Source organism: Phyllostomus hastatus, unplaced genomic scaffold (genome assembly GCF_019186645.2).
Source record: "Phyllostomus hastatus isolate PE091 unplaced genomic scaffold, TTU_PhHast_1.1 phas_contig_30, whole genome shotgun sequence".
NCBI classification, from domain to species: domain Eukaryota; kingdom Metazoa; phylum Chordata; class Mammalia; order Chiroptera; family Phyllostomidae; genus Phyllostomus; species Phyllostomus hastatus.
Window position 1 is genome coordinate 989,374 of NW_025333841.1, and position 12,676 is coordinate 1,002,049.

At 38.6% G+C, this 12,676-nt stretch overlaps 2 pseudogenes; one reads left to right on the plus strand and one right to left on the minus strand.

Moving 5' to 3' along the window:
• The first annotated feature begins 7,378 nt into the window (after positions 1–7,378).
• LOC123819043 lies at positions 7,379–7,799 on the plus strand (annotated as a pseudogene).
• A 2,648-nt stretch (positions 7,800–10,447) lies between these two features.
• Positions 10,448–11,816, minus strand: LOC123819101 (annotated as a pseudogene).
• Between the last annotated feature and the right edge of the window lie 860 nt (positions 11,817–12,676).

The following is a 12,676-nucleotide window of genomic DNA, read 5'->3' on the forward strand; positions in this document are numbered from 1 at the left end:
AACCAACCAACGGGTTTCTTACAGTGCTGGCTAGGGCATCCACTACAAGGTGGAATACAGATGGCTAAAGTGGGCATCTTTGGGTTGTTCCTAATGTTGAAGGGACAGCCGCCAACATCTGCATATTAAATTGGGTTTGTTGTGACTCGTCTTCCTCCCTCCTTCCCTCCCTTCCTCCCTCCCTTCCTTCTTCCCTCCCTTCCTTCCTTCCATCCTTTTTTCTCTCTGTCTTTCTCTTTATCAGATTAAGAAATTTCCCTTACATTCTTAGTTTAACATGAGTAAGTTTGTCCTAAAAACCTTGAATAGATATTAAACTTCACATTTTTGCCTGGAGTGAAATGAAGAAGACTCTATTCATTTAATCTGTTAAATACAATGAGCATTATTTATAGATTTTCTCCCTCAGAATATTTACTGAGGTTCATCTTATAATCAAAAAGAACAGAAATCATAAGTGTGTATCTTAATGATATTCAAAGAGTATACATACACATTGAAGTAGCACCTGCAGCAATCGGCAGACTGTATTGGGGGCACACAAACCTCTCCTTTGCCCCCCCCCCTTCAATCTATAATTTTTCTAATGTTAAGCCTGCTTCACCCTGCTTCCGATGAATGTAACTTAGTCAGGGTACATGTTTTGTATGTACGGGTGTGTTCCGTTTGCTCAATTTCACTTAAGATTTTTCAGCTTTCGTTCATGAGCGAGACTGATTTGATGTGCTTCTCATACTATGTTTGCAGGTTCAGGGGCAAGGTTTTCTAGTCTCATAGACTGAATTGGGGAGTAGTCCCTCTTTTCTATCCTCTGGACACCTTTGCATAAGATTCAGATTACCTGTCTGGAGATGTTATTAGAACTGTCCACTAGACAGCTGGGATGCCCGTTTCCTTCCTCCCTCCCTCCCCCGCCGTCCTTCCTTCCTTCCTTCCTTCCTTCCTTCCTTCCTTCCTTCCTTCCTTCCTTCCTTCCTTCCTCCCTTCCTTCCTTCCTTCCTTCCTTCCTTCCTTCCTTCCTATCTTTCTCTCTCTTTTCTCTTCTTCTCTCTCTCTCTCTCTCTCTCTCCTTGCTACCTTCCTTTCTTTTTAATTTTACTCTTCCTTCCTTGCTACCTTCCTTTCTTTTTAATTTTACTCTGGATATTATCAAACATACAGAAGTAGATTTTGTATGTGAAACTGCAAGCAATATCCCGGTTCACTTCAGTAAAGCAGTGTTCATGGACATTAGGTTGCATCAGAATCACCCAAAGTCTTGTTAAAAGACAGCTTGTTCACTTCCACATCTGTAAGTTTCAGGTTAAAAATCTTGGGTCAGAGCCAGAGTTTGCTTTTCTGACAGGTTCCCTGGTGATGCAGGTGCTGGTGATGGGAGACTACACTTTGAGATCCAGTGCACAACAGAGAAAACTGAAGGAAACCCCAATTATCAATCACCCAAATGTTACCATGGACAACTCATAGCCAATCTCATTTCATATATATTTTCTCATCTCCCACTTTGCCAGATAATTTTTTAACTTTTTGTTTTTATTCTATTACATTTGTCCCATTTCCACCCCCCCCCTTGCCCTCCTCCACCTGGCCCACCCCGTGTTCCCGCAGTCAATCCTGTCACTGTTCTCCATGTCCATGGGTCATTCATACCTGTTCCTTGAGTGGTCCCTTCCCCTTTTTTCCACCATAATCCATCTCCCCCATATCCTCCAGTCACTGTCATTCTGTTCCATGTCTCCCTGCCTCCATTTCTATTTTGCTCATGAGTTTATGTTTGTTCATTAGGCTTCTCTCATAGGTAAGATCAAATTATATTTTTAAATAATTTTATGATGGTAAACATTTCAGTGCATAACTCTAAAATATGAGCTATCCACTCTCTTCAACTTTTTTATTTAAAAATGCAGTGTTGGTGGTCTTTCATTTTTTGCACGTACCAGTCCAGTTTTCCCTACACCATTTATTGAAGATACTCCTTTTACTCCATCATTTTCTTTTGCCTCCTGTCATATATTAATTGAGCATAAAAGTGTGGTTTTCTTTCTGGGCTCTCTGCTCTATTCCATTGATCTTTATGTGTGTTTTTGTGCCATTACCAGGCTGTTTTGATTATAATGGCTTTGGGTTCGTTTTGATATTTAGTATTGTGATCCTTCCAAATTTGTTCTTCTTTTTCAAGGTTGCTGAGGCTATTCAGGGTCTTTTTTGTTTCCATACAAATGTTAAGAATTTGTTCTAGATCTGTGAAGTATGCCATTGGTATTTCAGTAGGAATTGCATTGGATCTATAGATTGGTTTGCATAGTGTGGACATTATAATTATGGAAATTCTTCCAATCTATGAACATACACACTTCCACTTGCTTTTGTCTTCTTCTATTTCTTCCTTTAATGTCCAATAGTTTTCCAAGAACAGATCTTTTACTTCCTTGGTTAAGTTTATTCCTAGGTACCTTTTTTTGTTGTGGTTGTTGCAACGGTAAATGGGATTGCTTTCTCAGTTTCTCTTTCTGAGGGTTCATTGCTGGTGCATAAAATTTCCACTGATTTCTGGATATTAATTTTGTATGCTGTCACTTTGCCAAATTGATTTATTAAATCTAGTAGGGGTTTTTTGGTAAAATCTTTAGGGGTTTCTTTGAACAATATCATGTTGTCTGTGAATGATGGCAGTTTTACTTCCTTTTTTCCAACTTGAGTGCCTTTTATTTCATTTCTTTTCTGAGCACTGTGGCCATGACTTTCAGTACCGTGTTGAATAAAAGTTGTAATGCAGACATTCATGTCTTGTTTCTGATTTAAGCAAAAAGCTTTCAGCTTTTTACCCTTTGAATATGATGTTGGCTGTAGGTTTTTCATATAGGGCCTTTACTGTGTTGAGTTATGATCCTTCTATTCCCACTGTGCTGGGAGTTCTTATGTATGAAAGACTCAAATGTAAGTTGCGAAACCATAAAAATCGTAGAAGAAAATACAGGCAGTAAAATCTCAGACATCTTGTGTAGCGATGTTTTTGCTCATACATCTCGTAGAACAAGGGAAACAAAAGAAAAGTAAACAAATGTGGCTACATTAAACTAAAAAGTTTCTGCACAACAAAAGAAACCATCAAAAAATGAAAAGGGAATCCACTGATGCAAGAACATGTTTGCCAGTGATACATATGGTAAGGGATTAATTTTCAAAACATAGAGTTCCAGCCAAGATGGAGGCATAGGTAGAAACCCTTCACTTCCTCGCACAACCAAAAGGAAGATAACAACCAATTTAAAATCAATAAACAACCAAAAACGCCAGAAAATCAAACTGCGTGGAACTCCAACAACCAAGGAATTAAAGAAAACAACCAGACTGGTAAGAACATGGATGAATGACCCACGGACCTGGACAACAGTGTGGGAATTGACTGCAGGAGTGGGTGGCAGGATGGGTGGAAGAGGACAAAGGAGAAAAAATCGGACAACTCTAATTGAATAACAAAAATTATTTCATAAAAATTTTAAAAAGAATTTCAAAACACTAATTCAAAAGAATATATGCAGTCCTGTGTTCATTGCAGCATTATTTACAATAGCCAAGATTTGGAAACAGCCCAAGTGCCCATCAGTAGATGAGTGGATAAAAAAAGATGTAGTATATTTACACAATAGAATTCTACACAGCTGTAAAAATAAATCAGTGTGTATCCTTTTTGACAGCATGGATGGACTTGGAAACTAGTATGCTAAGTGAAATAAGCCAATCAGAGAAACACAAACACCATATGATCTTACTCATGTATGGAATCTAACAAAATTAACCGACAAAGTAAACCCAAATGTATGGATACATGGAACAGACTGACAGATCTCAGAATGGAGCGGGTGAGGGTACTAGAAGAGATTAGCCAAGGAACATGCATGTGTATCTGCAAATCCCATGGTCATAGACTACAATGTATGAAAGCCAGGTGGGTGTGGGGGTGTGGGGGTGTGGTGGAGAGGAAAAACGGGTGTGATGGAGGACATCTGTAATAGTGTCAACAATAAAAAAATTAAAAAGGGAAAAAGTGGACTTGAAGAGACATTTTCCAGAGATAACATAAAACTGGCCAATAAACCCAACATTATTAGTCACTAAGGAAATTCAAATGGAAACCACAAGGAGATATCACTCATACTACTTCACATCTACAATTTTTAAATAAATGAAAATAAACATTGTCAAGGACGTGGCAAGATTGGAACCCTTACACTTTGCTGGTGGAAATGTAAAATGGTGCAGCCACTATGGAAAACAGTTTTTCGTTCCTCCAAAAATTAAACATAGGATTACCATGTGACCTAGCAATTCCACCCCTAGGTATATACCTCAAAAGAACTGAAAATAGAATCAGGAACAGATGCATTTATGCCAATGTTCATTGCAGTATTATTCACAGTATACAAAAGGTGGAAACAACTCAAGTGTCCATCAACAGATGAATGGATAAACAAAATATAATATATATATATATGAAGCAGCCGCTACATTTCTTATCTCCCTCCTCTACTTCTTTGGTTACAACTTTACCCTAACATTTTCTCTTTCCCACTCTGCCACCATACTGTTTCTCACCAGTAACTTCCTCCCAGTCCACATGCCCCTGTGAAAATTGTCTGCCTATATTAATGGCCCTATCTTAGTGACCAGTCTATGATCTAGAACAGCACTCTTAACACCTTAACACTGTCCTTCAAGTTATACCTCCAGCTTGACAAGACTATTTGAATAGTCAGTCTGGAATACGATAATTGACCCAGGCAAAGACACTTAATATTAAGCTTATATTTTTGCCTTATTACTTTGCCTGTGTGTGATCATAGGTAAGATACCACTCTGACCTCAACATTCTTATCTATAAGACAGAAATAGCAGTATCTTTCTCTAAGAGCTTTTATGAGGAGTAAATAAGATTAACATGTGGAAAGTATCTAATACATAACAATATAAGTAAACATCAGTTACTTTCCCCTTCTCTGTAACATGCCATTAAGAGAAACCTGGGCCCTGGCTGGGTAGTTCAGCTGTTCAGAAGATTGTCCCTATATGCCAAGGTTGCAGGTTTGATCCCCAGTCAGGGCACATGAGAGAATCAGCCAATGAATGCATAAGAGGGTGGAACAGCAGACTGATCTCTCTCTCTCTCTCTCAAAAAATCAATTAAAAAGTAAAAAGAAACTTGGTTGCTGGGGTGGGGGTGGCCTGTACTTGCAGTATTTTGTAAATGACATAGGGATATAATCTTACCTTCAAACACACTAATATTAATCCCTCTGCCAATTAGCAATCTGGAGCTAAAGAGAGGATAAGACGCCTCATTGTGGCAAACCTCTTTTTTCTGCTCTAAATGCACTTGTTGTTTAGGGAAAAAAATCCTGTGAGTAAAATTTATAAATTAACTACGTTTAAGTCAAGCTTTTACATCTTTTAAGTAAAACTGAATTTTCTTCATTTTTTGTTTTACTGAGAATGGTATTTTACTTGGTAATTTTTGTTGACAACTGAAACTCTGGGAGTTCAAAATTAACATCTTGCCTATTAGCTTCTTATAGACAAAAGAAAGTTTCAACCTTGTGTTCCAAATTGTTCTGCTGGGTTTTATCCAAATGAAACTTTATGGGCCGGCTCTTGAATTTCACGTATTTTATGTATTGACCTTGCTAGGAATAAGACACTGCACTCTAATAGAAGACTATAGTAGTGGCAAAATGGAGTTAAACTTCTTCCAGAGTCATTCATTCATACATGTGTCCATTTAACATATCTTATGTGCCTGCTATGAGTCATTCCCTGGGGCTACAGAATAAACGATAATTCCTATGCTCAGGCACTCATAGTCTGATGAAGGAGACAGACAAGTACTTAGACAATCACAATATAGTGCACTAAGTGCTTTGGTTGAAGAGAATTGTAACAACAGTTACTTAACGCAAGCTCGTAGACACCTGAGTTGTCTTGGAGTTCATGTGTAAGATATAAAGACATATACTATTGCCATTATTATTAGTTCTCTGGATCTGTATATGTATACCTAAATTCATTAAAAAATCTGGAAATTTTATTCAACTTTTTTTTTACTGAATACTTACGTGTGCCAAGTGCTACTCTAGGCACTTAGGATAAATCACTGAACACCACAGACCAAGATCTCTCCTAGTTGCAGCTTATATTCTGTCAGGGAGGGACAGACAATAAAAATTCTGCTGATGACACACCATACTTTGAGAACCACTGTACAAGAGAGAATAGTGGAGGAACCTCCAATTTCATGAATGTTTTTTGTCCTTCTCCTCTTCCAGATTATTTTTAAATACCAAAATTCATTTTATTTATGATGGTAAATATTTCAGTGCTTAACTCTAAAATATGAACATTCCATTCTCCTCGACTTTTTCATTTTGCAAGTGCACAATGTTGGTGGTTTAGTTTCATTTTTTGCATTTACCAGTCCAATTCTCCCAACACCATTTATTGAGGAGACTTCTTTTACTCCATCATATTCTCCTGCTTTCCTGTATCAGTTTCATTAACTGACCACAAAGGAGTGGATTTCCTTCCTGGCTTGCTGTTCTTTTCCATTGATGTATATGCCTGTTCTTTTGCCAGTACCAGGCTGTTTTTTCTTACAGTGGCTTTGAGTGTAATTTAATATCTGGTATTGTGGACCCTCCAACTTTGTTTTTGTTTCTCAAGTTTGCTGAGGCTATTCTGGGTTTTTCTGGGTTCCATATAAATTTTTGTTCTAGAATATTTGTTCTAGATTCTAGATCTGTGAAATATGCCACTGGTATTTTAATAGGAATTGCATTTAATCTGTAGATTGCTTTCGGTAGTATGGACATTTTAATGATGTTAATTCTTCCAATCCATGAACATGGTATATGCTTCCACTTGTGTGTGTCTTCTGCTATTTTTTTCCTTCAATATAGTATAGCTTTTGGAGTACAGGTCTTTTACCTCCATGTTTAAGTTTATTCGTAGCTATCATATATTTTTGTTGAAATGGTAAATGGGATTGCTTTCTTAGTTTCACTTTCTGCAAGTTCATTATTGGTGTATAAAAGTGATATTAATTTTGTATCTATGAGGTCAGAGAATGAAATGACCAGTAAAAACATCTGTAGACAGATGCTGAAAATTTTGAAAACTATTCAATGAAAGTTATTAATCCTCACACACATCTAAGCTGAATGAAATTTAAGTAAAATGTGCACACAAAATCCACCAACAGACACGTTATATTAAAAATGCTGAGGCAGTTTGAATTGCCTTGCGATGGAATAGGCTGTGGGATCTCTCTGGGCGTTTGACTACTCCATTCTCTGCCTTGCTTGTTTGAGCTTCCCCAGAATTCGAAATGGCTGGCAGTAAGGCTGTGAAATACTCCGGAAAGGCCAAGAGAAAGGAGATTTCCTGCTCGCAGAGAGCCAGCTTGCAATTTCTAGTGGGCTGTATTCATAGGCCCCTGAAATGTAGGAAGAGCAGTCTTGGACGTGTGGACACGACTGCTGCTGTGTGCAGTGCAGCCATTCTGGAGTGCCTCACCCTAGTACTTGAATTGGCAGGAAATGCTTCAAAAGACCTAAAGGTAAAGCATATTATCCCTCCTCTTTTGCAACTCATTATTTGCAGGTATGAAGAATTGAACTCTCTCATCAAGGCTGGAATTGCTGGCGGTGGTGTCATTCTACCCATCCACAGATCTCTGGGAAGCACAACAGAAGACTGTCAAAGGGCTGCCAGGATTTTTTATTATCTTAGGACTTGAAATACTCTAACAACTGTTCAGTGTTGGTGATTTCAGTGGACTGTATCTCTGTGAAAAACACAATTTTGCTGTTTTGTAATTCTATTTGAGCAAGTTGGAGGTTTAATTGGCATTCCAATGAACCAAATTTCTGCATTCGTAACCATATTTAAGTGTTACAGTGACTTCAAAGAAGCTGTTGATTCTAAAGTACTGGGTTCTGATTGAGTTGTCTGTTTTTTAAAAAACTGTTTGGATTTTAATTGTGATGCAGGAGTTATAGCAACAACCTTTTGGTTTTGTACAGACATTATTTCCACTCCAGTGGATAAGCTCAATAAAGGTCATATCCCAAACTAAAAAAAATGTTGAAAGACAAAGGGAAAAACAGCTAATTATGAAAGAAAACAGTCACATGAGCCTGAAACTGATCATCAAAGACGATGGAGGCCACAAGGCATCGCATGAAATAGTCAAAGTGGACAAGAAAATACTATCAACTATGAATCTTGCCTCAGGCAACATACCTTACAAAAATAAAGGCGAGATAAAGAGATTCCCAAATAAATAAAAAGTGAGAGAATTCATTGCTCACAGACCCACCTTACAAGAAATACTAAAGAAAGGCCGTCATCTTGCACAGAAATATGAATCTGCACAAAAGAAAAAATAAAACAACAAAACATCACTCAAAATAATTTAGAATAACAAAAGAACAGCCCTGGCTGGTGTGGCTCAGTGGATTAAGTGCAGGCTGCAAACCAAAGGGTCTCAGGTTTGATTCCCAGTCAGGGCACATGCGTGGGTTTCGGGACAGGTCCCGAGTGAGTGCCACATGAGAGGCAACCACACATTGATGTTTCTCTCCCTCGCTTCTCCCTTCCTTCCCCTCTGTCTAAAATAAATAAATAAAATCTTAAAAAAAGAAGACCATATAAATGCATATCTGAATTTTTAATGGTTTTAAAAGGCAATTTTATAAACCAACAGGTATAAAATGTATTGTTTTAACTCTAATCTGTAGACATGTAGTAAATTGCATAAAATCAGCATAAAGGAGATGGTGAGAACAAGAAGAATTTGAGTAAGAAAATGATACTAGATACACAGACAACAAGTAAAAGAACCAAATATCATAAATAAGATTATATAACAAAACTGTAAATATATTCTATCTTTAATTCTGTCTCTTAACAGCTTCCTTAAAATTTATAGTTTCATAAAAAATAACAGAATTTTTAGCAGTGTCTTTAATGTTCATACATGTTTTTTATTGTTCAGTTACAGTTGTCTCCACTTTCACCCATTACTCTCCCATGCACTACGCATCCCCCACCTCCCACATTCAATCCTCCCCATCCCCACCATCCTCCCACCCTGTTGTCTTTGTCCAGGGTTCCTTATAGAAGTTCCTTGATGTGACCCTTCCCCCTTCTTTCTCCCTTTGTACCCCTCCCCCTCCCCCAATCATTGTCAGTTTGCTCTTTCTTTCGGTATGTGTCTGGTTTTATTTTGCTCCCTTGTTTGTTATATTTCTGGGTTCTCTATTCTATTCCATTGGTCTATGTGTTTATCCTTATGTCAGTATTATACTGTTTTGATTACAGTGGCCTTGTAATATAGTTTGATATCAGGTGTTATGATCCCTTCTACTTTGTTTTTCTTTCTCAAAATTGCTGAGGCTATGCCAGGTCATTTACAGTTCCATATAAATTTTTGAAATGTTTGCTCTAGATCTGTGAAATATGTCATTGCTATTTTAAAAGAGACTGCATTGAATTCATAGATTGCTTTAGATAGTATGGACACTTTGATGATGTTCATTCTTCCAATCCATGAAACATGGTATATACTTCCATTTACTTGTGTCTTCCTTAATTTCTTTCTTCAGTGTTGTGTGGTTTTCTGAGTACAGGTATTTTACCTCCTTGGTTAGGCTTATTCCTAGGTTCTTTATTCTTCTTGTTGCTATAGCAAATGGGATTTTTACCCCTAATTTCTGTTTCTTATATTTCATTGTTGGTGTACAAAAATGCCCTTGATTTCTGAATATTGACTTTGTATCCTGCTGTTTTGCCAAGTTCACTTATTAGGTTGAGTCATTTTTTGGTGAAGTCTATAGGGTTTTTAATTTATTTTTTCTTTTTTTAAAGATTTTATTTATTTATTTATTTATCTTTAGAGAGAAGGGAAGGAAAGGAGAAAGAGAGGGAGAGAAACATCAATGTGTGATTACCTCTTGCATGCTTCCTACTGGGGAGCTGGCCCACAACCCAGAAATGTGCCCTGACTTGGAATAGAGCCGGCAACCCTCTGGTTGACAGGCCTTTGCTCAATCCACTGAGCCACACCAGCCAGGGCATTTTCTTAATATAGAATTTTTCTCATTAAACTTTGTTTTAATGGGTCTCAAAATTCTGTGACAGATTTTGGTCAAGTTGTTTCCATAAAAAGTACTGATTTTAAAAACTAGTAACTTAAAAACTGCCACACACACACACACAAAAAAACCCCAAATGGTTCACAAAACATTCTCTTTTCCTTCTGAAGGTTTTATGATGCATTATAACCATTAACCAGTCCTTTACTATTAAATTTAAGTGACCAATTGAGACAAGCAGTTCTGAGACCTTTCTTCCACCACTGATTAAGACGGGTGGCAGGTGTTGGGGATAATATTCATTTAGCTGTCTGAGCTTTCTGGGCAGACTTGGTGACTTTGTCAGCTCCAGCTGCCTTCTTGTCCACTGCTTTGATGACACCAACAGCAATTGTCTGTCTCATGTCAGGAACAGCAAAGCTTAGAGGAGGTTTAATCAGAGAAGCTCTCAACACACATGGGCTTGCCAGGAACCATATCAACAATGGCAGCATCACCAGATTTCAAAAACTTTGAGCCATCTTCCAGCTTTTTCCCAGAGTGACGATCAATCTTCTTCAGCTCAACAAATTTGCAAACAATATGAGCTGTGTGACAATCCAGAACAGGTGCATATCTAGCACTGATTTGGCCTGGATGGTTGAGGATAATCACCTGAGCTGTGAAGCCAGCTGCTTCCATTGGTAGGTCATTTTTGCTGTGCAGCCATGATGAACATCCTTGACAGACACGTTCCTGACACTAAAGCCCATTGTCCCCAGAAAGAGCTTCACTCAAAGCTTCATGGTGCATTTCAACAGAATTTACTTCAGTTGTAACACTGACTGTAGCAAAGGTGACCACCATGCCAGATTTGAGAACATCAGCCTCCACTCCACCCACAGGAACAATACCAATGCCACCAATTTTGTAGACATCCTGGAGAGGCAGACTCAGGGGCTTGTCAGTTGGACAAGTTGGTGGAAGGATGAAATCCAGAGCTTCAAGCAGCATGATTCTACAGGCACTACCATCTTTACAGGTGACTTTCCATCCCTTGAACCAAGGCATGTTAGCATTTGGCTCCAGCATGTTGTCGCCATTCCAATCAGAAATTGGCACAAATGCTACTGTGTCAGGGTTGTGGCCAATTTTCTTAATGTAGGTGACTTTTTAAACAATTTCCTCATATCTCTTCTGGCTGTAGGGTGGCTCAGTGGAATCCATTTTGATAACACCAACAATCAGCTGTTTCACACCCAGTGTGTAAGCCAGGAGGGCATGCTCACAGGTCTTCCCATTCTTGAAGATGCCTGCTTCAAACTCACCAACACCAGCAGCAACAATCAAGACAGCACAGTAAGCCTGACACATCCCTGTAATCATGTTTTTGATAAAGTCTCTGTGTCCTGAGGCATCAATGATGGTCACATAATACTTGCTGGTTTCGAATTTCCACAGGGAGATATCAATGGTGATACCATGCTCCTGTTCAGCTTTTGCTTTATCCAAGACCCAGGCATACTTGAAGGAGACCTTCCCCATCTCTGCAGCCTCCTTCTCAAAATTTTCAATGGTTCTTTGGTTGATCCCACGACATTTGTAGATCAGGTGGCCAGTAGTGGTGGACTTGACTGAATCTGCAAGTCCAATAACCACAATGTTGATGTGAGCCTTTTCCTTCCCCATTTTGGCTTCAATTTAGTGGTGGTTTTCTTGACACCAGTGTTCTGGTGGCAAACCCATGGCAAAAAGGGATATTTTAAATTGTTGTTCAAGAGCAGTTGTCTCCATTTTCACCCCACCACACCCACCTACCCCACCCATCCCCACCTCCCACCCTTGAACCTACCCCTTTTGGCTTTGTCCATCTGTCCTTTATACATGTCTTTGATGGCCCTTCCCCTATTTTCCCCCATTATCCCTTTCTCTTTTCCTCTCTGGTTACTGTCTGTTCTTTATTTCGATGCCTCTGGTCATATTTTGCTTGCTTGTTTGTTTTGTTGATTAGGTTCCAATTATACATGAGATCATATGGTATTTGTCCTTCACTGCCTGGCTTATTTCACTTAGCACAATGCTCTCCAGTTCCATCCATACTTTTGCAAAGGGTAGGAGCTCCTTCTTTCTTTCTTTCTGCTGAGTACTATTCCATTGTGTAAATGTACCATAGTTTTCTTATCCACTCATTTCCTGATGTGCACTTAGGCTGCTTCCAGCACTTGACTATTGTAAATTGTGCTGCTATGAATATTGGGGTGTATAGGTTCTTTTGAATTAGTGTTTCAGGATTCTTAGGGTATAATCCCAGCAGTGGAATTTCTGGGTCAATAGGCAATTCTATTTTTAGTTTTCTGAGGAAATTCCATACTGTGTTCCACAGTGGCTGCATCAGTCTGTATTCCCACCAACAGTGTACTAGGGTTCCCTTTTCTCCATAATTTCACCAGTACTTGTTGTTTGCTGATTTGTTTATGATGGCCATTCTGACCAGTGTGAAGTAGTATCTCATTGTGGTTTAAATTTTCATCTCTCTGATGGCTAGTGAT